At 38.6% G+C, this 24474-nt stretch overlaps 1 long non-coding RNA gene across 1 annotated transcript in view; it reads left to right on the top strand.

The window, feature by feature from the left end:
• Positions 1-8630, top strand: part of LOC133044420 (uncharacterized) — a 28266-nt gene extending 19636 nt beyond the window's left edge. Inside the window, exons 3-4 of the long non-coding RNA XR_009689934.1 lie at positions 5254-5306; positions 8429-8630. This is a non-coding gene — a long non-coding RNA (uncharacterized LOC133044420). The remainder of the gene's footprint in view (positions 1-5253; positions 5307-8428) is intronic.
• Positions 8631-24474: the final 15844 nt, after the last annotated feature.

Here is a 24474-nt window from a genome sequence, read left to right as displayed (position 1 = left end):
GGTCCATAGGAATTCAAAGAGTTGGACATGACTGAAGCAACTTAGCAATGCCTGTAGTAATAAGCCATTTACCGAACTTAGAAAATATTTTTAAATACTCTTCTAGTTTTCCATTTTGGAATTTCTATATAAATGTTCACACTGTATGCAAATAGCAATGGCATTACATCATCTTTTATACTTTTTCCCATATCTTAAACTTCTTGAGAGAAAGGATTGTAATTAATAAATGTTAGTGATGGCTTATAAACACCGAAGTTATATCCATAGAGGACTCAGAAAGATGAATTTGATATTCACCAAATTTCGTGCTTCAAATGAAACAAAATTTTGCTATACTGTAGGATGTAGCCAACAGGCCCATTAAATTTGCCGTAAAGACATATATTTTATTGGAGTGTGTAACAGCATACTTGGTATTGTAGACTGAGTTTTTAATACCATTTTAATGCTTTAAACTCAGAGTATATTTATAGAGAACTTTCAACAGTTTTCATTCCAGAAATTATTCAAGAAACTTTGTATTTGGCCTAAATTCTTCTGCCAAAAATAGATTACCAAAATGGGAAGAGAACTTCCTAATGGAAGAGTGTTGAGATCATACATCAATAATTAGGTTAAAAAGCCTCACTGGAGGCTTCTATTTAAAAAACAAAGGAAAAAAAAAGGACAGTTTATTTGGCATATATGTTCTACTATTACAGCATTTTATAAGATAAGGGATCAGATTTTTATAGGCCATCTTAAAACTACATGTTGTAGGAATCTCAGAAGGCAATCTGCCTTATTCTTTAATGTCTTTGAATTCTAATGTAAGGTGTTGTAGGACAACAGAAAAAATAGGCTGTTCAAGTTATTTCTTAGTTAAGTTAACTGCCTTTGTTGGAACTGAAGCAAGTTTTTGGAAAATTCACAAAATCCTATAGAACTCAAAGGAACCATCAGGTCTGCAGAACATTATAGTTGATGACCCTGGGAACACCACCCCTGATTCTTAATTATCCAAATAACCAAGAATTCAGGGATGTTTTTAGTAAAGTCTTTTTGCTTTAATAATCTAAGACACCTATATGCAATTAGAAGTGCCTAGAATATTATGATTGTAACTGTTAGTTAAATTAAAGTGAAAGTAAAAGTCGCTCAGTCGACTCTTTGCAACCAGGCCAGAATACTGGAGTGGGTAGCCTTTCCCTTCTCCAGGGAATCTTCCCAACTCAGTGATCGAATCCAGATCTCCCACATTTCAGGCAGATTCTTTACCAACTGAGCTATCAGGGAAGCCCTTAGTTAAATTAAATGCATGATTAAATGTTTGGGACACAGAGTTAAGAAGTGATGTGTTCAAAACCATGTACCTTTAAGTGGCATTAAGTAGCCCACCATTAAGGTGGAGGGAGGAAATCTTAAGGGTGCACCTGAAATTGTTTTCAGTTAATCTTACTTAATTAGATTTTTGCCATTTCCTAAACAGAACAAAATAAAAGCATCTTAGAATTTATATGTACTTTCAGAGTTGGTAATCATAGAAAAATCTGTAAGTTTTAGGAGCTTGTTTTAATGTATGGGAGTTCTGGACATTTCTTCTTATAAATTTTTTTTTCTATACAAATGGGAATAAAAAGTTCATTACAGGCATATGTCAGAGATATCATGAATTTGGTTCTAGATTACTGCAGTAAAGTATTCCACATGAATTTTTGGTTTTCCATTGTATATAAATGTTATGTTTATACTTTAAAGTGTGCAGTAGCATTATGCCTAAATGTACACACCTTAATTTTAAAATACTTTATTGCTGAAAAATGCTTAAAAAAAAAGTATAATGGTAACATCACAGATCACTGGTCATGGATAACCATAACATACAATAGTAATGAAAAAATTCAAATTATTGTGAGAGTTACCATAATGTGATGCAGAGATAGAGAGTGAGCAAATGCTCTTGGAAAAATGACACCAATGGACTTGCTCAATGCAGGGTTGCCACAAACCTTTAGTCTGTAAACAGTGCAATAAATCTATGAAAGACAGTAAGGTAAAGCACAATAAAACAAGGTATGCCTATATCATTGTGAATTAGTGCAGAGGAAATAATTGGTTGAGATGTGCAACATTCTGCTCAAATCAAAAAGCCTGAATTTGGAACAAAATTGTGAAAGACATGACTAAATAAAACGTCATAACCCTTAATTATCTTAATTGTGGCCAGACGAAAGAAAGAGATGAATAACAGTACAGTTGTTACAGCTCTTCCAGTGGAGGGCTTTAAATGGAATATTGTGATTAGTGTGTGGTTGCTTCAGCTTTAAGCTTTTATCACTGTCTAGTCTTTAAAGCAGAACGTGCATTATCATATCTAAAAGCTCTTTAATTTTTAAAAACCCTAGAGAGCCTTTGTGTGTGACTTAATTAAAGTTCAAATCAACCTTAAATGTGTATCCAAGACAGTTTTAAAAAGATGCTTACATACAGCCTGTTACCTGATTCACTCATACTCTGATGATCATCTCCAGTGGTTCTCACTCAGGGCAGCCCCTGCGCTGCAGAGTTTGGAAATGAGGCGTGTTTAGGGTTGATACAATGACTTGACATGCGGGGCACCACTGGCCTTAGAGAAGGGGCAATTTGTTTGGTGTTGCCCCAAACTTTACTCTGTTCTGCACAATGAAAAATACTCTTGAGTCCTGCTAGAGTCTTTTTTTTTTTTTTTTCCCTTTTAATTAGATGGGTCCACTGGGAACCCCTGCCCTTTTATTTAAAAAATCATTATTTTATTTATTTTTGGTTGTGCTGGGTCTTTGTTGCTGTGTGGGCTTTTCTCTAGTTGCTGCAAATGGGGGTTACTCTCTAGTTGCGGTGCTCAAGCTTCTCACTGTGGTGGCTTTTCTTGTGGCGAACAGGCTCTAGGGCATGGAGTCTTCAGTAGTTGTGGCACATGGGCTTAGTTGCCCTGCAACACATGGGTTCTTTCAGGACCAGGGATCAAACCCGTGTCTTCTGGATTGGCAGGCAGATTCTTCACCCCTGAGCCAGCAGGGAAGGCCTCCTGATGGAATTTAAAAACATGCACTGAATTAGAGAATATGGTCAATGATACTATAATAACTTAGTCTGAGGATAGATGGTTACTGGACTTCTCATGATGACTGTTTCATAATGTATGCAAATGTCAAATCAGTATGTAGTACACCTGAAACTAACACAATATTGTATGTCAACTCTATTTCAATAGAAAAAAAAAAAAAAATAAAGACACCCTGAGCCATATCCTACTACAAATACGTTCAGTCAGTTCAGTTCAGTCACTCAGTCGTGTCCAACTCTTTGCGACCCCATGAATCGCAGCATGCCAGGCCTCCCTGTCCATCACCAACTTCCAAACACATTAATAGTACATTAGTACTAGTGTAAATCAGTAGCCCTTCAGTATAAAGTAATACTGAAAAGTTCTATCAGAAGCTACACATAAAGACTCATAATTTAGGAAAAGTTGTTATGGACATAATGTCACTAAATGACATAAAGATATTGTGTCAGAGTTATGGGAAAACTTGCTCTGTATATCTTATCTTTAAAATGTTGTTACTTTCTTCATCATAAGTTTTTTTTTGTGTGTGCGGCATTAATTGGATGTTTTAAAAGATTGTGTCAAAATATTGTTGATCTTGATTACTGTTTAAATTTAAGGAGACTTAAATTTTGTGCCCAAGGTGAGTACCCCACTCCCTTCACCCTAGGCCTGGCTCTGATGTACACAATCAGTTGAATAAGGTATTAAAGGTCTCAGTCGTGCAGTTACTGCAAAAGCAAGGAAATCTTTTGTTCCTTGGAGCAAAGGTAGAAACTGCAAATCTCTTAAGCCGTGCCACAACTTAAGACCCCCAAAGTTACACAGCGTATTTTTGCTGGATTCTATTGGTCAAAACAGGTCACGGGATTCTGCCCAAATTCAAGGAAAGGCAAAACAGCCTCATCTGTCGATGTTGGAGTGGCGAGGTTATATTGTCAAAGAACCTGTGAGGTGGGAGAGATTGTTGTGGCCATCTCTGAAAACATCATCTCTCAGATATCGTGAAATGAAATTCTTACATAATAGAATCTATCTGGGGCCCAATGTTTTGAAAAATGAAAGCAGCACCCCAACAGTAATTTAACAAAGGAATAGAAGAAAATAATTCATAAAATGCGTATTCAATATATAATTGCTCAGGTATGGCTACACTAAAAGATCTAATAAGGTAGCCAGATTTTTTTTTTTTCTTTTTTGGCTGAGCCATGTGGCATGCAGCATCATACTTCCCCACTCGGGGATCCAACCCATGCCCCCTGCAGTGGACGTGTGCAGTACTCACCATTGGACCACCAGGGAGGTCTCAAGTAACCAGATTTTTAGAATCCGGCTGCCATGCTGTGAAGAGGCCTGAGCAGTCACGTAGAGGGGCTCACCTGGAAGAGAGGTATGGCCTGCACTGATCTGCCCAGCTGAGCTTCCAGCCAGCACCAACTGCCAGTTGTACGAATGAGACCATTTTGACACCTTAGCTGTCCTGAGCCTCACTTAACATCACACCAAACAGAAAAACTGCCACGTGAACCCACAGAATCATGAAAGTAATAAATTGCCGTTTGGGCTTGTTTGTTTTGGTGTCATAAATAAACAAAGTAGGCTATGAAGGGGGACATTAGGAATATTCCTTACAAAAAGGGTTGTTAAATCTGATATTATTGGGGAATTTCCCTGATGGGTCCAGTGACTAAGATTCCATACCGCCAATGCAGGGGGCCTGGATTCAATCCCTGATCAGGGAACTAAATCTCATATGCTGCAACTCAGACCTGGCACAGCAAATTTAACTAATTAATTAAAAATCTGATATTGTTGAGAATTACTGTCACAGATAGCAAATGCTTTACAATTAGAATGTTTAAAAGATTCAGTAACTTGAAAAAATGTATTTTCTAACTGAAGATAATTTGGATTAAAAAATTTATCAATTCCTGGATTTAACAAGAGAACCAATAAGCCAGAAACTTGCTACAGCCATGTTTGACTTTTTCTTATTTCCTCTCATTTTTTTTTTTAAGTGATAAGTTAATTATTCTCTACTGTGCTCATTCACTTCAGTCTTGTCTGACTCTTTGTGACCCCATGGACATAGCCCATCAGGTTCCTCTGGCAAGAATACTTCTAGGGATCAAGGGATCTTCCTGACCCAGGGATCAAACCCATGTCTTGTGTCTCCTGCATTGCAGGTGGATTCTTTACCACTGAGCCACCTACTGGAAGACAGAAGAACACAGGCAGGGTAAGCTGTAGGTCAGTGGTTGCCTACTTCTGGGTCAGAAATTACCGAGGCCCCTTAATCTCCATGCTTACCAACTATCATCTCTGTGCTAATTCTCAAATGTATACAGATGCTGTTATGATTAGGAATGTACAGATGAATTAAAAGTGTTACTAATTTAGTTTTGTCATTATTCATTTTTCAGTTCTGGAGGTATTTTGACATTCAAACAGAGTTTTTATATTCGAAATATTGGGAAAACCATTGGTGGAAGTCCCTATATCCAGCTACTAATAGATTTGTAGCAGCTTAGATTCCTTCAAACCAATTAACAACAGCAATTAACCACTGTCTGCTGTTCATTTGGTTTTATGGACCTTGACTTCTTCCTGTAAACTGAACAAGTATAGGAAAATTAATTCCATAGAAAAGTTCAAGAAGAAATTTAGGTCGCTTCCATAAGGCAATGGAGCTCTTAATTATCTGCCATAATGAGATTGCTTCATGGAGTCATTTTTAGAAGGCAAAGACTTAAAAAAAAAAATTTGGCCACACCATACAGCATGTGGGATCTTGAGTTCCCCAACCAGGGATGCAACCCATACCCTCTACATAGGGAGTGCAGGATCTTAACCACTGGACTATCTAAAGAAGGACTTCTCACTGGAAGTTCTGAGAAGGCAAAGACTTTTTGTATAAAGGCCACTGAGAGAAAATAGAAAAGCTAGTGGGTGTATATGAATGAATGGAAATTTTTAGTAATTTGTGGTATATGACTTATATGCTGTAAGTAAATAAGAGTAGGTCTGGAAGTTCCACATTAGTAAACGTTTATTAAATTTGAACATATCTTCTAATATTTTTTAATGCTTTGTATTTTCCAGAGGACTTTCCTGAGTGTTATCTATCTCACAAGAGGGTCCTGAGAACCTAATAAGATGTTCTTCTCACTTATAGACCAGGACAGTGAGTCCCAAAGTGAAATACAGAGCCAGGGCAGAAGCTTAAATCTCTGAGTCCTCATCTGTATGATCAAAAATTATAAAACGTGTGTTCAGTTAGGTACTGGTACTGGCCAACATAGATGTTTATCAGTGTAAGAAAAAGACCAAGGTTTAAAAGAACTATGTTGAGACCTGCTGGTACAAGAAAAACTAGAGGACTGTTTTGAATTGAAGTGAAAGTGTTAGTCACTTAGTGGTGTCTGATTCTTTGCAACCCCATGGACTGTGGCCTGCCAGCCTCCTCTGTCCATGAAACTCTCCAGGCAAGAATACTGGAGTGGCTACCCATTCCCTTCTCCAGGTGATCTTCTTGACCCAGGGATCAAACCCAGGTCTCCCGCCTTGCACACAGATTCTTTACCATCTGAGTCACCAGGGAAGCCCTTGCATCAAAATTGGAAGAGGCTTTAGATATATATAATTGAACATAGGTGTTTTCCATTTTTTATCTTTTTTGTTGTTGGTGGTGGTGACCAATTGATATTCATCAACTTTTAAATTTTGTTAATAAGAACAATCCAAAGATGAAGTAGGAACAGGAAGGGGAGAAGGAGGAGGAAGAGATAAATAACTGTCTGTTGTCATCACTATTTCACACAAAATGGGACACAGAATAAAGGACAATCATTTAAATTGGGCAGAGTTGGCTTCATGAAGCTCCTTTTCTCACTATCCTGTGGAGTGGTGGGAATTTAATGCAAGCTTCACACACTTGCATTGGTAACCACGGATGTAGGACCATCGCTTCATTTTATAGATGAGAAGACTAAAATTTCTCTCCAAGTATATCCAAACACGGGACTTCCCTGGCAGTCCAGTAGTTAAGACTTTGCCTTCCAATGCGGGGAGTTGGAGGGCGAGTGGAGGTGAGTTCAGTCCCTGGTGGAGGAGCCAAGATCCCACATGCCTGGCAGCTAAACATACACACACACACAAAACAGAAACAATATTGTAACAAATCAATACTTTAAAAAGTTGGTTCACATTAAAAAAAAAAAAAAGGCCTTAAAAAAATCCAAACATCCTTTAAGATGCATAGTTAAGTTGATTCACAAAATAGTTTTTCTTGTTTCTTTTCTTTATTTAAAAACTTTTTTTTAAAGCAAGAGGGTCCTACTTCAGTTTCTCTGCTTATACTGGCCCCCTTGCCTTAGAGATAATGAATCTAGAAAGGTTTAATCCTAGTATTCTGTAGCGTTTCCTGCTATCATGTCAAAAACAGGACTATCTTTCTGGTAAACACTGGCTTCTTTTCCTTTATATTTCTGTGCAGTTGCGCACAGAAATTTATTTCTCTGATCTGAAACCTGAACGCTGTTCTAGCTCCTGATGTCGTTAACCAGAAAAGTCAAGGCACTTATTCACATTAACTGCTGCTGCTGCTAAGTCGCTTCAGTCGTGTCCAACTCTGTGTGACCCCATAGATGGCAGCCCACCAGGCTCCCCCGTCCCTGGGATTCTCCAGGCAAGAGCACTGGAGTGGGTTGCCATTTCCTTCTCCAGTGCAGGAAAGTGAAAAGTGAAAGTGAAGTTGCTCAGTCACGTCTGACTCATAGCGACCCCATGGACTGCAGCCCACCAGGCTCCCCCGTCCATGGATTTTCCAGGCAAGGGTACTGGATTGGGGTGCCATTGCCTTCTCCATTCACATTAACTAGGTTGGTGTATAAGTGGAATTTGGGACACTTTTATAATTTTGTTATAAGACATAATAGGATTTTTGTGACATTGTTATCTTCATAATGCCATGTCTGTTGTTAATAGTCTCTCCACTATAGATAGAGAACTTTGTTTTCTTAATATATATATTCCAGTTTCTTCCAAATCTGCGCACCTAGGAAAAAAGATGTTAAATTATCTGTTGAAATTGGACATTATCACCAATCTTTTTTTTGTCAATCCCTCCTACTTCATTTTCTCTTCCCCTTCTCTCATTTTTAGCTCAACTCCACTCCACTCTTCTCCCAACACATTCCTGTCCCCAGAGAGAGTTTCCAAACTACATCTTTTGAAATTCCAGTATACCTTAACATCAATGTAGAATTTTTCATTGTATTAAAATTCTAAGAAGCACTTTTTAATATCAATCGTTTACACCCTAGTATGAATAAGTTCATGTGTTTCTTTCCTGCCCCTAAGGTCTAATTTCTTTTTGAGCAAGAGAGACAGAGCGAGAAAGAGAAACATGAAGATAATGGATCTTGAAGAAGGGTGCCATCAAGTGGGGAAAATGGCAAAAGAATGGCAAAAACATTGACCATGAATTTCATCTACTTTACAGTTTACTTGGGACTGAAATGTTGTCTCCATTTAAAAAAAAAAAAATAATCCATCCTAGTAGTTAATCAGACTTACCTGCAGACAACTTGAAGGGGACAAAAGAGAAATGGGTGTAGTTATGTTTTTAAAAAAAAAAAACACATAGAAAATCATGCTTTACAAATAATGAGCACAAATCCTTCTTGTTAATCATGGTGGATTGGGTAAATGCATTTATTTGTGTTCCCTCTGTAAACCATACTCAAAGGATATTAAAGGATTAAAAAAGAACAAACCCACCAGAACTAAGAGAATGGGAGGAAATGATGACAGACAAAAGATGTCAACAAAGACTGAACAAGTGGAGGAGTGATACCTGATTCAGCAGTATGAATAAGGTGGAAACCCTAGACTGCTGGTAGAGAGCCAAATTCTGTCTGCAGAACCCCAGAAAGCCCCAGGAATTTGCAGGAAGTAGGAGTCTCTCAGACAGGGGTCCTGAAGTGGCACCAACATTCACAGACTTCCTTGAGAGACTCTACTTGGACTTCCAGGGCAGGTCAGCCACCTCTCCCCAACCCTTCAGAAGACTGGCTGTTTGCTCAGGAGAGTGTATGGATGATTCAGAGGCAGATACAGAGAAAATCAAGCAAAGGAAATTATCTGGGGAAAAGCTATGTGATAGAACCTTGTGTGGCTTTGATACATAGATTTAAGATCCTAAGAATGAGTCATAGAAGGTTAATTGATTATGCTGTAACTACATTGAGAGGAGGGAAAATGGTTTTGAGGCAGGAGGGAGATGGGCACCCCTCTCCCCAGGGTAAATCAATAGGAGGTTATTCCCTCTGGATCGGCAGGACAATTAAGAGAGAAGGCTGGGCCCTGGCCAGACCACATATTTCTCATTCTCAAAATCAGGAGACTTCCCTGACTACACGTGCACAGAAAGGCTCCTTGGAAGTTGAAGGGAAGAGATGCTAAGGGATGCTTTACTCACCGGCCTCTTCAGTAGGATCCATCTTGGCTAAGAGATGTGTGCGCACACATGGGAGGATCCTGAGATCTACCAAGTATGGACTCTGAACCAAGCAAATCAAAATGATTGGCCAAAGGAAAATTGGAAGAAATGCCTCATAAAAGTAATTCAGACTGCCACGAGGGTGCAATTCAGGGACTCTCTGAGTCTGTTGCCTATGTCTGTCCACACATACTGTACTTTTCCTCCTAATAAATACTTCACTTCACTACCTTCTACTTTTGTGGGAATTCTTTTCTGCAAAGCCTGGACCTTGTCACTGACCACTGGTCTAGTGGCTAGGATTTGGTTCTCTCACTGCCGCAGCCCCGAAGCCCGGCTTCAAGCTGTGGCAGGCCAAGGCCACCCGTGGTCGTATCGTTTGTTTGGTGGGGGTGGATAGGTGAGCAGTTCGTTTCTATAGGAAGAAATCAAAAGACAGTATGAAGAACAGCAAACAAAAATCAAGGAATAGCAGAGTAAACTAGGGGCCTCCCAGGTGGTGCTACTGGTAAAGAATCCAACAGCCACTGCAGGAGATGCAGGAAGAAAGCCAGAAAGGTGAGATTCTCTGGGGTGAGATTCTGGAGTGGGAAGTTTCAGCTTTACTCCTTGTAAAGTTTCAAATATAACTGTAATTTTTTTTTAATTAAGAATTATTTTTTTGTTTTTCCATAAAACACATCTTGGTATGAAAACCAGAAATCAAATGGTTACTTCAAAAAAATCTGTATTATTCTACACTTTGACATAACTGAGGATGAAACTGAGAAAAATATTTCAGACTGAATCTTCTTTGTAAAGGTTAGGTTTTATTTTCTTCCATCTTCTTGATTTTTTTGGTTTCTTTGATTTTGTTTGTTCTTTACTCTGCTTGGTTCTGTTTTCTTCATCATAGTTAAGAACCAAAAGGGTAACTTGCCAGGTTTTGTGTTTGTTTAAAAAAAAATTGACATGTGAAAGAAATTTAGAAAATCTGAAATTTATTATTTTTTTTGATCCTGAAAATTGAAGAAGGGTTGTAGAATAATCATCACTATGGTTTATAACTGGCTATTCTTTTCCTTTAAGCTTAGATTCACTGATGTTTTCTATTTAAGCAAGGTAAGCAAGTTTAAAAGAGAGCACAAAGGGACAAACAAGAACAAGAAGCATCCTACGCAGAAGCTTCTGCTATGGATGGGATAAATTGAGAAGTCAAAATTTACTCAAGGAAGTAATTTGACTATATGTGATAGTTGTTGTTCAGTAGTTAAGTAAGTTGAGTCTGACTCTTTGTGATGCCATGGACTGCAGCACGCCAGGCTGCCCTGTCCTTTACTATGCCCCAGGTCGGAAGGTGTCCAGTATGTGATAGACTCCTCTACAAAGGCAAGCTGACTGCTGAGACAATGTAAATCAAGGGAATTCTTTTCATTTACATATACAGAAAAAAAGCACCAGAGAAGGTACAAATAAACTTGGCATTTATTATTGTCCCAGAATGACACTGAATTTTATGCCAGTTAGTGAAATTAGAGTTTGAATTTTTATCTTAAATTGATAAACTTAGCAAATTCCAGGCTAGAAAAAAATCTGTTGATAACAATTTCTGAATGTAAATGTAAAATGATTACATTTCTCCAAATGTAAATTTACTTTAGGAAAAGGAGGGCAGGCATTTCAGATGCTAGAAGATGAGTGTGGGAATGATTGTCTTGGGTAAGCATCAAAATATTTATTTTAAATTCTTTTGCAGAATAAAATAGGTCATTGGTGAAAAAGACAATTTTGTCCTACAGTATCTCTTTGGAATCTGAGTCAATACATTGACCTAGTATGCAGAATTCTCAGTAAAACAAATGAATATTGAAGTAAATATTTCCACACGATGTGTATAATTTATATACTTCAAATATACTTAGTGACTTAGGAGTGTTTACGTATAAAAACACTTTTTAACTCTTTTATAGGAAATATTTCAACTAAGATACCTAAGTTAGTGCTTTTAGTCTCTATTTGGTTCATTAGAAACTCAGAGGATTCAGTGCTTTGTGTAAAAGTATTTGGGCTTCCCAGGTGGCGCTAGTGGTAAAGAACTCGCCTGCCAATGCAGGAGACATAAGAGACATGGGTTCAACCCTTGGGTGGGGAAGATCCTCTGGAGGAGGCCATGGCAATCTACTCCAGTATTCTTGCCTGCAGAATCCCACAGACAGAGAAGCTTGGCAGGTTATGGTCCATAGAGTTGCAAAGAGTTGGGAACAATTGAAGCAATAGCACGTTTGTTAAGAGGGAAAGCCTGGACAGTCCTTGGTAGTATGCTATTTAATATGATAAGTGGGATGCTCTTTTGTGTAGTTGAATTTGAACTGGATGCATCTCTGGTGCTGAAGATAGTCTGGCATTTGGTCAGGAGACCACTGCTAGTCTGGACTTATACTGAGGGCAGTGTCATGGGCTCACCTCTGAACCGTTTTGTGCTTTATATCATGAGTATCTGATCTAGATCATTCACTTTCAGCTCTAAAATTATCTGGTGGTTAATAGGAGAAACCCAGTTATTTAGGAAATAAGGCAGGAGTTGATTTTCCTGAATTTAAAAAATTATTAATACTTATTTGGAAAAATTTCTGAAACTCTGCCATGGAAGAGGAGAAACTGTGTTAAAGCTGGTTCGGCCTCATGCTTTCTACAGTACAGGGAGATTAAAATGCAGTTTATTTTGGGGATGAATTTTGGGTTTAGATTCTGAAAGATTTCTTAATCCTGTGTATTTAGTCACTCAGTCCTGTCTGACTCTTTGCAGCCCCTGGACTATAGCCCAGCAGGCTCCACTGAGCCACTTAGGAAGCCCTTTCTTAATATTAACATTGTTCAATTTTGTGAATAAAATGTCGCAGATAAAAAAGCATGGTGGCAAAGATGGTATGGTTCATTTGATGATGCTCTTGATCAGGATGATGTATATATGCACACTTACTGAGCTCCTGCTGTATGCTAAGCGCTGTGCTGAGGACTTTGGTATGTGGTATCATTGAATCTCCTCAACAGTGTGAAAGATGAATGGTGGTATCCCTGATTACTAATGAATAAACTGTGTGGTTTGAATTCAGTTCAATTCAAAATTGCCTTCCCTTTAAGCAGATGTACTCCCTCAATTAGCTGCAGGAGTATATATAGGAAAAAGAGTATCATTGCCTGTATACCTAGTGAGAACTTTTCCCTAGCTCTCTCTCCAGATCTTTACCAGGAAGAAATTATAATCGCAATTATAGTTTTGTGAAGTGTGTTCATAACATTGTAGCTCCTTGTTCTTCCTGAGGAACGCTTGAAACTTTCATTATAGAAAATAGGAAATACCAACTTTATTCCTGCATTTCATTCATCAGACTCTTCTACAATCAAAGTGACTAACTGGCTACCCTTTCAGTCTGCCTCAACCCATCCCCCTAGGGTGATGGGGAGTTCTTATTTATGTTACATGGTTGATTGGTTGTCATATTAATTTCCAGCGACTCAAAACACTGTGCCTGATACGCTTCCCCATAGAACTGCCTTTGGCACTAGAGCAGAGTCTGCTCTAAGATACTGCTTTCAATTTTTCATGCGTAGGTTTAATTAAATTTTGTTTTATTTAATTGACTATTCACAGCATTTGGAGACCTCTAAAAATAAAGCGTGTGGAGCAGGAGAAAGATTAGGCAAAAATCTTCCTACAGGAAATCAGACTGTGCTCAGTGAGGATGGCATCCAGTACATGCTGGGGAGAGATTCCAAAGGACTTCCACCCCGTGTTAGGAAATGACATATGTTACATGTTTATAGCATACTTATAACTTCAGACTTGGTGTATTTGAATATGATTGAGTTACTTGATACATACATATATATCAGAAAAATGGAGGCTTCCCAGGTGGCTCAGTTGATAAGCAAGCCTCCTCTCCAGTGCAGGAGACCCAAGAGACATGGGTTCGATCTCTGGGTCAGGAAGATCCCTTTGGAAAAGAAAATGGCAACCTACTCCAGTATTCTTGCTGGAAAATTGCATGGACAGAGGAGCCTGATGGGCTATAGTCCATGGGGTCGCAAAGAATCAGATGTGACTGAGCACACACATGCGTGTATCAGAAAAATTACATATTCATTTAATTTTTCTTCTTTTCTCTTTTCCATTATGGCTTATTACATGATATTAAATATAGTTCCCTGTGCTATACAATAGGACCTTGTTGTTTACCCATTGTATTATACTCAATTTTTAGGAATAGATTTATTTTTAAATGATATGGGAAAATAAATATTTTTAAAGCCTAAGATTATAATTTTATAATGAGTGATGATTTAATTTTATACATTAAAAAAAATTAGGTATGTTCCATAACAGACTGTCCTAAAAGGAAGCATTTATTAGTTGCAGTGTATACCATGTAAGATATTAAAATATTCAAAAGTTTGCAAATGAAAATATAGTACATATCTTGGATTAATGTCATATTTTTATTTACCATTAAAATTAAGTTGTACTCACTAAAAAATATTTATGATATGTGTAATCCTCAGAATTTTAAATCTACAACATATTTAAAATATTCACAGCTCAACTTATTTCAAGTTTAACAATGTAAATGTATTGCTAATACATTTAGCGGCTATAAATGATAAACTCCTACATGATTTCAATTTGTTCCAAATGGAAAGGAATGAATCTGCAAGAGCAGTTTTACCTATAATACTTAAGTAAAGAAGTCAGTTGCAGGAATTCCCTGGCAGTCCAGTGGTTAGGACTGGGTGCTTCCACTTGGTCACGAGTTCCATCCCTGGTCGGGGAACTAAGATCCTGTATGTCTCACAGTGTGGAGAGAAAAAAAAAAAAAAAGACTTCAGTTGTTTTCCTGAAATGGTGATGAGGTAACCTTGCTCTCCACACTGTCCTGTTACACCAGGAAACATTTTGATCGTTTGGTCACCTGGCTAATGTCAAGTTGGATAATGATTTCATATCTCATAACATTTAGCCCTGTTGTCCATCTCTTCTCCAATTTTATTGCCTAATGATGGCAATATTTATTTTTCTCAGTTTTTGTTTATGTGAGGTTTGTGGTATGGGTATCTGGTCCATAAAATTTACTTTGGCCAGCTAACACTGAAACACTTACTGGATTCTTCATGAGTAACTAATAAATTACTGTTGGTGAAAGGAGTACTTAATTAGCTCTAATCTTCACAGTAAGGATCATTAGCATTTAATGAGAATTAATAATTTCATAAGACATGGAAATATATTGCCCCAAGCCAAATAGTTTATAACCATAGTATTGCAAATTGGTATTTAAAATTAATGAGTGACATTTTCACATATTGTTAGATGATCTATAATATTTTTATGTTATACCTCTAGGTCCAATAGAATGTATACTGGGGTCATGTAATTTCATTGTAAATTATTATAGTTAACCAGACTTGAGATTCTACCTTCCTGTGAAATGCAGCTCTTCTTCTCCCAGCTAATTTCTACTTCAGTTTAAATACCTCTTCCTTCTAGAATCTTTCTCTGATCCCTTGTGTTCATCCAACCTCTCATTCTTACCGTGCACGGTTCTTACCCTTTCAGAAAACTTACTGCTGTCTGTAAACCTATATTTACTTGTGTGTTTCTGTGTGACTCTCTCTATATGTTTATATAGAGGCAAAGAACAAAGGTAAATGATTTAACAAATGAAGAAACTTCTAGTGTGAAGGACAAAGTCTCATTTCTCTCCTTTACCCATAAATACATCAAGAATTACTTGGACACATCAGTATAATCAGAGGGTGACAGAGGATGAGATGGTTGAATGGCCTCACTGATTCAATGGACATGAACTTGGGCAGATTCCAGGAGATGGTGAGGGACGGGGAAACCTGGTGTGCTGCAGTCCATGGGGTCACAAAGAGTTGGACACGACTTGGCATCTGGACAACAACAACAAAAATCAGGTCTAATCAGTTCAAAAGTTTCAACAGCCAACAGTTGGATACACTTAAAAGTCTTAGGCTGTGTTGCCTAATATTACCTCAGTCTTTGGGCTCAAATACTTTATTTACCATTGATGATGATATTGAATAAAGATCGGCTTCAATTGTTTTTCTCTCTTAGCTACCTTTCTTATGAACGGAAGTTAGCACTTAAAATAAATCTGAATATCAGCTTACCTGTGGATCAACAGAGTCTCTGAAGTTTCCAAAGTTATTATCTTACTCACTGAAAGCATCTGACACTGCCCTGAATGATTCTTCCATTGTGTCCCATGTTTTAGCAAAATTATTCCAAGTAGACACTTTATTTCTGCAAGTAATTTAACTTTTACAAAGTATCTTTAGGCTGAAATTCATATTAAGACAGAAAAAATTGCCTCTCTATCCTGGTTTGAGAACATCACCATTTTAGACAGAGCTTGGTGATATTATGAAGTGTGGACGTAATGACATTTATGACATTTAGTCCCTGCATCTTAATTTGACAGAGCTTCATTTCTACTCACATCTAGGTGGTCCTCCTCCTTCCATCTTACTCAGTGTCACCATGATTACCTTCTGTCTTCTCTTACCCTCCCCCCAACCTTCAGAAGATCTCTCCCAGCTTCAGAATCAAGTCCATGTTTCTTAGGGCATGACCTTTGAGGCTGCTGAGACCTGACATCAACCAATATTTCCAGTCTTAAAATCCTCTAGTCCCTTCTGTAACTCCTGCCCTTGGTTCAAACCAAACACTTGTTTGTTTGTTTTTTCCCATTTATTTTTATTAGTTGGAGGCTAATTACTTTACAATATTGTAGTGGTTTTTGCCATACATTGACATGAATCAGCCATGGATTTACATGTGTTCCCCATCCCGATCCCCCTCCCACGTCCCTCTCCATCCCATCCCTCTGGGTCTTCCCAGTGCACCAGCCCCGAGCACTTGTCTCATGCATCTGTGGGAGAAGGTGAGGGTGGGATGTTCAGAAAGAACAGCATTGAAACAAGTATACTATCAAGGGTGAAACAAACACTTGTTTTATCTCTGCACAAGTCACCTTTTCCCAGCTCTGTGCCTTTATGCCTCTTGTTGATGATGGCCATCTCCTTCATCTTCACATTCCAAAACCCTGCTGTGCATCAAGGACCAGCTTGGGTGTCTTGTCCTTCATGGTGGTGTCCTAAGCCCCTGAGTGTTGTCACCTTTCTCCACTCCTGTGCTCCAATCTGGAAGGGCATTTTGTATCTCTGTCTTATTACATGACCTTCTACCCTGTCTCATGCTTATTAATATTCACTACTTATATCTGTATCTAATCTCCCTTACTTTGAAAAATGATCACTGAGAGTTGGGTTTCTGTTTCATTTTCTAAACTCCCAAAGTGCTTAGTAAGTGCAAGTTTGGCAGGATGCTGCAACGCTGAAGGAATTAACCATGATATAAATGCTATAAAGATAGTAATGAAATAATTTTAGTTTCAGTGTATATCTGTCTTCTATTGTGAGGTACTTGACACATGTGTGCTCAAATCTTATTTATGTTGTATTTTGCAAAGTTTTCTAAGCCAAGAATGGCAAATAAAGAGGGTCGGAACATGCTGCCTCATAGTGTGCTGCTTTGACATATAGATTATTTTGAGTTGAAGACAATTGAAAAACAGCAGAAGCAGGAAGGGCTCTCTGCCCTCCTCCTTTCTATCTAAAAGCAGGTCACAAAGTTCCTGTGAGAAAGGTGCCTTCTCTGTAGCAGAAAGAGAAGAACACTCTTATCATCCAAGACAGGAAATAGATGTTGAGATGAATCTATTAAAAAACCTTAAAGGATACATGTATATGTATGACTGAGTTGCTCCATTGTGCACCTGAAACTATCTTTCAGCATTGTAAATCAGCTATACTCCAAAATAAAATTAAAGATAAAAAAAACCCCGAAATCCCAAATTAAAAAGACACAGCACAGGGAACTCTACTCCATGCTCTGTGGTGACCCGAATGGGGAGGAAATCCAAAAAAGAGGGGCTCTATGTATACATGGAGCTGATTCACTTTGCTATACAGCAGAAATTAACACAACACTGTAAAGCAACTGTACTTCAAAAAAATCTTTAAAGAAATAAAATGTAAACCTAAAACAACAATAACAGAAAACTTTGTTACAATAACCCTTACCTGTCATTATTTTCCATCATTTGCTTCCTTGTTACTTTCCCACAGTTTATCACCTGTAGTCCCAACCCCCTTTTCCTCTGTCTTATTGCATCTCCAGTATTTCTCACTCTTTGTTAAAATGCTATGTAAGCTCTCAGGCCTATCCACTTCTTTGGGTCTTTGTTTCTTTTATACGAAGACCTCTGTATACCCTAGACACTTTAATTTCGAATAGAATATGTATGCTTTTCTCCTGTTAACCTATCTCTGTCAGTTTAATTTTCAGGACTAGCAACAGAATATAAGAGGTTAGGGGAAAAGTCTTTACTCCCTAACATAAACATTGTATAACCAAGATATATCTCCTTCTTTCCCTAAAGCTCTGAGAACTCCAGAGTGTGTGTGTACATGTTGTTGTGTATAAAAAATTCAGAATGATAAAGCCTCTAAGCAGAGAGAGGGAGGGGATTCTGCCAGTATCTGTGCAATTATTATAATTTGCTAAGTCACTGAGATTAGGTACTTACCCTTCAGATCTTCCTGGTGATTTTCACAACCTTAGTGATGGCTAGTCATCTTAGTTAAGTCCTAATGTTACCTTCCAGAGTACCAGTTCTGCATTTCCCACTATATGCTGAAATTGGATGGGCTCTTAATAACTTAAATTCAACATCTTTAATACCAAATTCATCATTCCCTATCCCCTACTTCCTAACCTACTCATCTTGAACTTACCAAGCTCAGGACCCCATTACTGTTTGTAAAGAATGTTAGAATAACTGTCTGACTTGTGTCTCCCCACTACCATCCATACTACATTCTCCTGTCAGATGAACTGCCCTCCAAATCATGAATCACATTGCCTTTGTTCAAAAACTTTCTTCTGTACTGATTTGTGTTCAGACTTCGAGCCTGGACTTCAAGGTCCTTGACCAGGAGAGAACCACAGTGACATTAGTAGACACAGCCAAGTGTACATGGCCGGAATGGAGCAACTACAGGGTGATTATCCAGCACTTTCTAAAATGGTCAAGGCACCCTGGTGATACAGGTCAGGTACAACCACCACACTGGCTTTTGTCTTTCTGTGGTTAAGCTGACCACGATCAAAAAAGAAACAACCGTCTCTTCTGACTTTTGCAATGTTTGATGATATCGTCTATTGGTAAATACTTAAATTCTGCACTGTGCCAACTTAACATACTATCGGCAAACCTATTTTTAAGTCTTCCATTAAGAGAAAAAGAGTAAGTGGAAATTTGAGACCAATTTTCCTCAAGTATAAACCTATCGGGTGGAGAGAGAGTGAGGGAAGAAGGCAGATAGTGTGGAACAGCTGTTTCTGAGACTTCTTTTTCCTTGTGTGATTTAGTTTGTCTCTTGGTATTGATCAAATTCACAAAAAGTTATTGAGCTTCACTTTATTTGCATGAGAAATCACAGCTTTGGTCAGACACTGACCAACTGTTAGGAGAAAATTGTAAACATGGTCTGATGGAGGAAAAAAAGTTCCTATAAGGTTCACACTTAGTTTTTACCTTTACTTTCACTCAATCCCCAAAAACATCTATGAAGAATTAGGGTGAAAATATTGAAATGCTTTTTTTTCCCCTAGTGCCTGTAAGCCTTCCATGTCACATGATTTATTATTTCAAGATCCTGCTCATTTGAGATTGATTCAATAAGAGAAGAGAAGAGCTTACCTGTTACGGGTCTTCTCATCAAAATGTGATCTAAGATTTAGCTTCTTAATTTGATAGCTCCTCTATAACTAAATTGTGTTAACTATTGATGTCAAAGTTAATTATTCAGTATTTGCAAATTCTCAGTTAACAATGAAAGAAGCCTCTCTTTAATTGATAGTTGTTCTTGATTTATTGATTTTATTCCATTAATCTATTGGGTTTAGGAATGGCTATTCTTTAAATTTGTTCTCAATTATAATAAAAAAGAGAAATAAACATACTTACTTTATCTAAAATTCTTCAGTGAATCCTCTCTTAGATACAGTAAGGCCTTGACTTTGTGCCTGCCTGAACACAGAAGCTTACCTCTCCCCGAACCTTCTCCCTGTTACAGAGCCTGCACCCCAGTGACCACAGCTTTTATTTTTTTGTAGGGATGACCTAGAACTCTGGACTGGGATAAAAAAATTTTTGTTCTAGTTCTAGCTCTGCTTCTAGATAGGTGTGCTTGTTTACATATTTATTGTGTTTTCAGTTATGTAACAAGCACCCTCAAACTCACTGTGTCAAACAAAAGTTAAGACCTTGACAAATAACCTGAATCTTAACCATATGGCCTCTTCTTCATCTCATCTCCTGACTTTCCCTGATCTCATGTAACCCTTGTCCTGAAGCCTGTGTTTGTATGTTCTTTTTTCTCCCGTTTAATGTTGTTTTGTGGCATCTATATGTTTTCCCAAAAGAATTTTGTGTTTTATTTGTTTTTAACCTTGAAAGGGCATCAGTCTACATCCAGACTTATCCATTGTATTCCCATGAGTAATTATTGTTTTAAGTCAACTTGAAGTGGATTTTTCTGGTACCTGCAGTACAGTGACTCATAACTGATTCAGTGACCAGGCTTAACTGGGAATGAAGGACAGATCTCCCTCCACATTCGCTTAAAACAGCCAGAGTGGTTTTGGATGACCTGTAGCAATATCCTTATGCACTCCTGCTTCTCATACAGAGATGATGGGCAATGAGGGCTAGAAGGGAATTCTCCTGTCAATCAAGCCCTTGACAGAATTTTAACTAGACTATCTTAATGTTAACATTGCCTTAATTTATGAATGTTCTTCACTATTCAAAATTTAATTGTTGGATTTTAAAATGGTAGAGGGGGAGACTTCCCTGGTGGTTCAGAGTCTGCCTTCCTTGCATTGCAAGGGATGTGGATTCAATCCCTGATCAGGGAACTGGGATTCCACATGATGCAACTAAGACCCGATGCAGCCAAATAAATAAATATTTTAAAATAAAATGGTAGAAGAACTAACAGGCTAACTCAGGGTGGCAATTTTTGTTTTCTGGCTGACAGTGAATAATTAATTGATTAAATAATTGAACAAACATCTATTGAAATAGTATGTGACTGAGTCTTAAAAGACCCTCATGCTGGGAAAGATTGAAGGCAGGAGGAGAAGGGGACGACAGAGGATGAGATGGTTGGATGACATCACCAACTTGATGGACATGAGTTTGAGCAAGCCCCAGGATTTGGTGATGGACAGGGAAGCCTGGCGTGCTGCAGTCCATGGGGTCGTGAAGAGGTGGACACGACTAAGTGACTGAACTGAACTGAGTCTGGAAAGGTACTCAAGATTTGTTTTAATCAGGTAAGACACACAGACATGGACAAGATTGTCGTGAAGAAACAAGTTTTTACTCATAGATCCCTAGGATCAGGAGATGTGGCACAGTGCTCCATGCAGGGCCACAGGGGAAGTACCAGAGTTGGTCAAGAGGCAGAGGGATGTGAAGAGAAAACATGGGCAACGGCTCTGAGTATAGTTTCTGCAGAAGGAACCAAGAAAGTAGGGTAAGCGGGCTTAGGATTGGCTAGTTTGAATAATTTTAGCAGGCTCTGGGGTAGAGGGACTGCCTCTAGTTGTTACCTGGCCTGGGGGTGATGAGGGTAAGGGAATAATTGCCTGGAGCCTAAGAACCCTTTGGGAGCTCAATAAAGGATGCGGTTGAGGGTATGGGATTGGAATTGGTTGGTTTGCATATGAAAAGCATGCTTGCTGATGAGTCCTTTATTATGTCTTGGGAGGGAAAGTCTCTCTAGGATCAGGGAGGCCCCTAATGTTAAAATATCAAAATAAAAAGATGTGTTTGGGACCTCCCTGGTGGTACAGTGGTTAATGATCCACCTTGCAACACCTTACAGGGGGTGTGGGTTCAGTCCCTGGTCAGGAAACTAAGATCCCATATGCCATGGAGTGCCCAGCATATTAAAAAGCAGAGACATCTCTTTGCCGAAAAGCTGTGGTTTTTCCAGTAGTCAGGTGTGGATGTGAGAGTTGAACCATAAAGAAGGGTGAGCATCAAAGAATTGATGCTTTTGAATTGTGGTATTGAAGAAGACTCTTGAGAGTCCCCTGGACTACAAGGAGATCAAACCAGTCAATCCTAAAGAAATCAACCCTGAATATTTATTGGAAGGAGTGATGCTGAAGCTCCAATACTTTGGCCATCTGATACAAAGAGTCAACTCATTGGAAAAGACCCTGATGCTGGGAAAGATTGAATGCAAAAGGAGAATGGGGTGGCAGAGGATGAGTTGGTTAGGTAGCATCATCGACTCAATGGATATGAATTTGAACAAACGATGGGCAATAGAAAGCCTGGGCATGCTGCAGTCTGTGGAGTTGCAGATTTAGAGAGGACTGAGTGACTGAACAACAGCAAGCTAGAGGATAATATGAAGTCAGAGAAAGGAGAAATAAGCATATTTATAACTCAAGGGGATATTTCCATTAGAAAGAAAACATGACTGGAAGTACAAGGTGATACAAGGTGAAGGTCGTAAGGGAAGAAGGAGAGGATGGCATTCAGGGCACAGGTGTAGAGGTCCTTGAATATGAGAAAGGATTTCTGATCCTCAAAGACTGGGAGAAAGGCAGAGTTTCTAAGAAGGAAACAGCTTGCATCATTTGATCGGTATTTAAACTTGTGGGTCTCCACAGTTCTCTTCAAATAAACTTGGCTGCTTCTGACTGAAGCTAAGTTACTGCCACTTGTTTTCCTTTGGGCAAAAACATGGCTTTTTCCCTTAGTCACTCATATTTAACATTGTTTTAAAAGTACTTGTATTAAGAAATTAAGGGAAAAACAACAAATGTGTGAGAAGGAATATAAGTATTGAATTTTTTTCAGTGAGGATGAGATGGTTAAATAGCATCACCATCTCAATGGACATGAACTTGAGCAAACTCTGGGAGATAGAGGAGGACAGGGAAACCTGGCAGGCTGCAGTCTATGGGGTGGCAAAGAGTGGGAGGGCTTCTCTGGGAGAGTTCTGAGACCTGAAGGATGAATAGTTATCTAGGCAAAACATGAGGCAAATCCCACTCCAGGCAGAAGGAATAGCCACGGAGAAGGACTTGCAGAAAGTTTTGTCATCTTAGGAAATAAAAGAAAGTACTGTGAGTAAAATCTAGTGAGAAAAGAAGGGCTTGGAGAGGTAGGCTCTGTTAAAGATCTTGACTTTTATTCTAGATGCAGTGATTAACTCCTGAAAGGTTTAGGGCAAGGCGATGTCCTAACCTAGACTGTGTTTTCAAAAGAGTACCCTGGGTATTATGCAGAAGGAAAGGAGAGGAACAGAGTAGAAATGGAAAATCCATTTGCAGACTAAGTTAGTAATGAAATGAAAGATTATGATGGCTGAGACTAGCGAGTTTGCCTTGGAGATTGAGAAAATGGCTATAATACTTGAATTAGATTTTCAGAGAAACCCTACTAGTACATCATACCTATTCATTTTACTGTATGGCCCACATAAGACAATAAAATGAGAGAAATAAATTGAGGGCATAAGAATGAGATAATAAGGAATCTGAAAAAAAGTCATTATTTGCATATGACATATATAGAGACCCCAAAGAATCTACAGAAAAGTTATAAATAATGTGAGAGTTTAGTAAGATGTCTAAATGCAATATTTAATTTAAAAGTGAACAGAGGAGGACATAAACACAGGAGAGGGGCTTCCCTGGTGGCTCAGTGGTTAAAAAAAAAAAAAACCTGCCTGCCAGTGCAGGAGACTTGGGTTCGATCCCTGATTTGGGAAGATCCCACATGCTGCGCATCAACTAAGCACATGCACCACAACTATTGAACCTATTCTCTAGAGCCCAGAAGTCAAAATTACTGAGCCTACTCGCTGCAACTCCTGAAGTTCTAGAGCTTGTGCTCCGAAACAGAAGAAGCTACCATAGTGAAAAGCCCAAGGACTGCAGCTAGAGAGTCATCTCTGCTCACCACAACTAGAGAAAAGCCCACATAGCAATGAAGACCCAATACAGCCAAAGATAAACAAGTTAATTAAAAACCACACTGGAGAGAGGGGATGGCTACAAGTGGAGTAATGTCAGTTAAAAAGATAAAAAGAGAGAGAAAAGGAAGGAAAGGAGAAAAAAGAGGAAAGAAAGAAGGAAGGAAGGAAATAAAAGAACAAAGATTAAAAACTGTTATACTCCAAGTGGTTGAACTAGATGGATAGGAAGTTGTGTTTGGAAGGGGACATAAATGAGTTAAGTTGGTGATACGATACAGTTCCTGACTGATCGAGGCATGACTTGAAGGTAGGTTTTATTGAGGTGGAAGAGGGTAAGTCACCAATGAGGAGGTATTCAAGGAATTGAATGACTAGCTCATGGGTCATTCAGGCTTGTGTCAGAATGACTCAGGATGGTTGCATGAATTGGGATGGAGGAAGCCTGAAGCCAAGTGCTTTGTCCCTTATGAATGAGGGGCAGCAGATGATTGCTGTGAGGAGGGGGAGAGGGAGGTGTAAACAGATGGTTGCTTCTCCAAGGAGCAGGTGTTTTGCAAAAGAAAGAGAAAATAATGGTCTGGAACTGACTATAGGGAGGAGGGAAGATGGATAGGTGGGTCTTCCATTTGAGAGGACAGATATCTCTAAGGGACATCTAGGACTTAGGTTATGGCAAGAAATTGAAAAGGGAAGATGATTAAAAAGAGGTTGCTAATTATAGATCAGAATTTTGAAGAGCACTTGGTCAAGTGTCAATGCACAGTAGATGCTC

The sequence above is a fragment of the Dama dama genome, chromosome 23, assembly GCF_033118175.1.
Source record: "Dama dama isolate Ldn47 chromosome 23, ASM3311817v1, whole genome shotgun sequence".
NCBI classification, from domain to species: Eukaryota; Metazoa; Chordata; class Mammalia; order Artiodactyla; family Cervidae; genus Dama; species Dama dama.
This window is presented reverse-complemented; position numbering and strand designations above follow the sequence as displayed.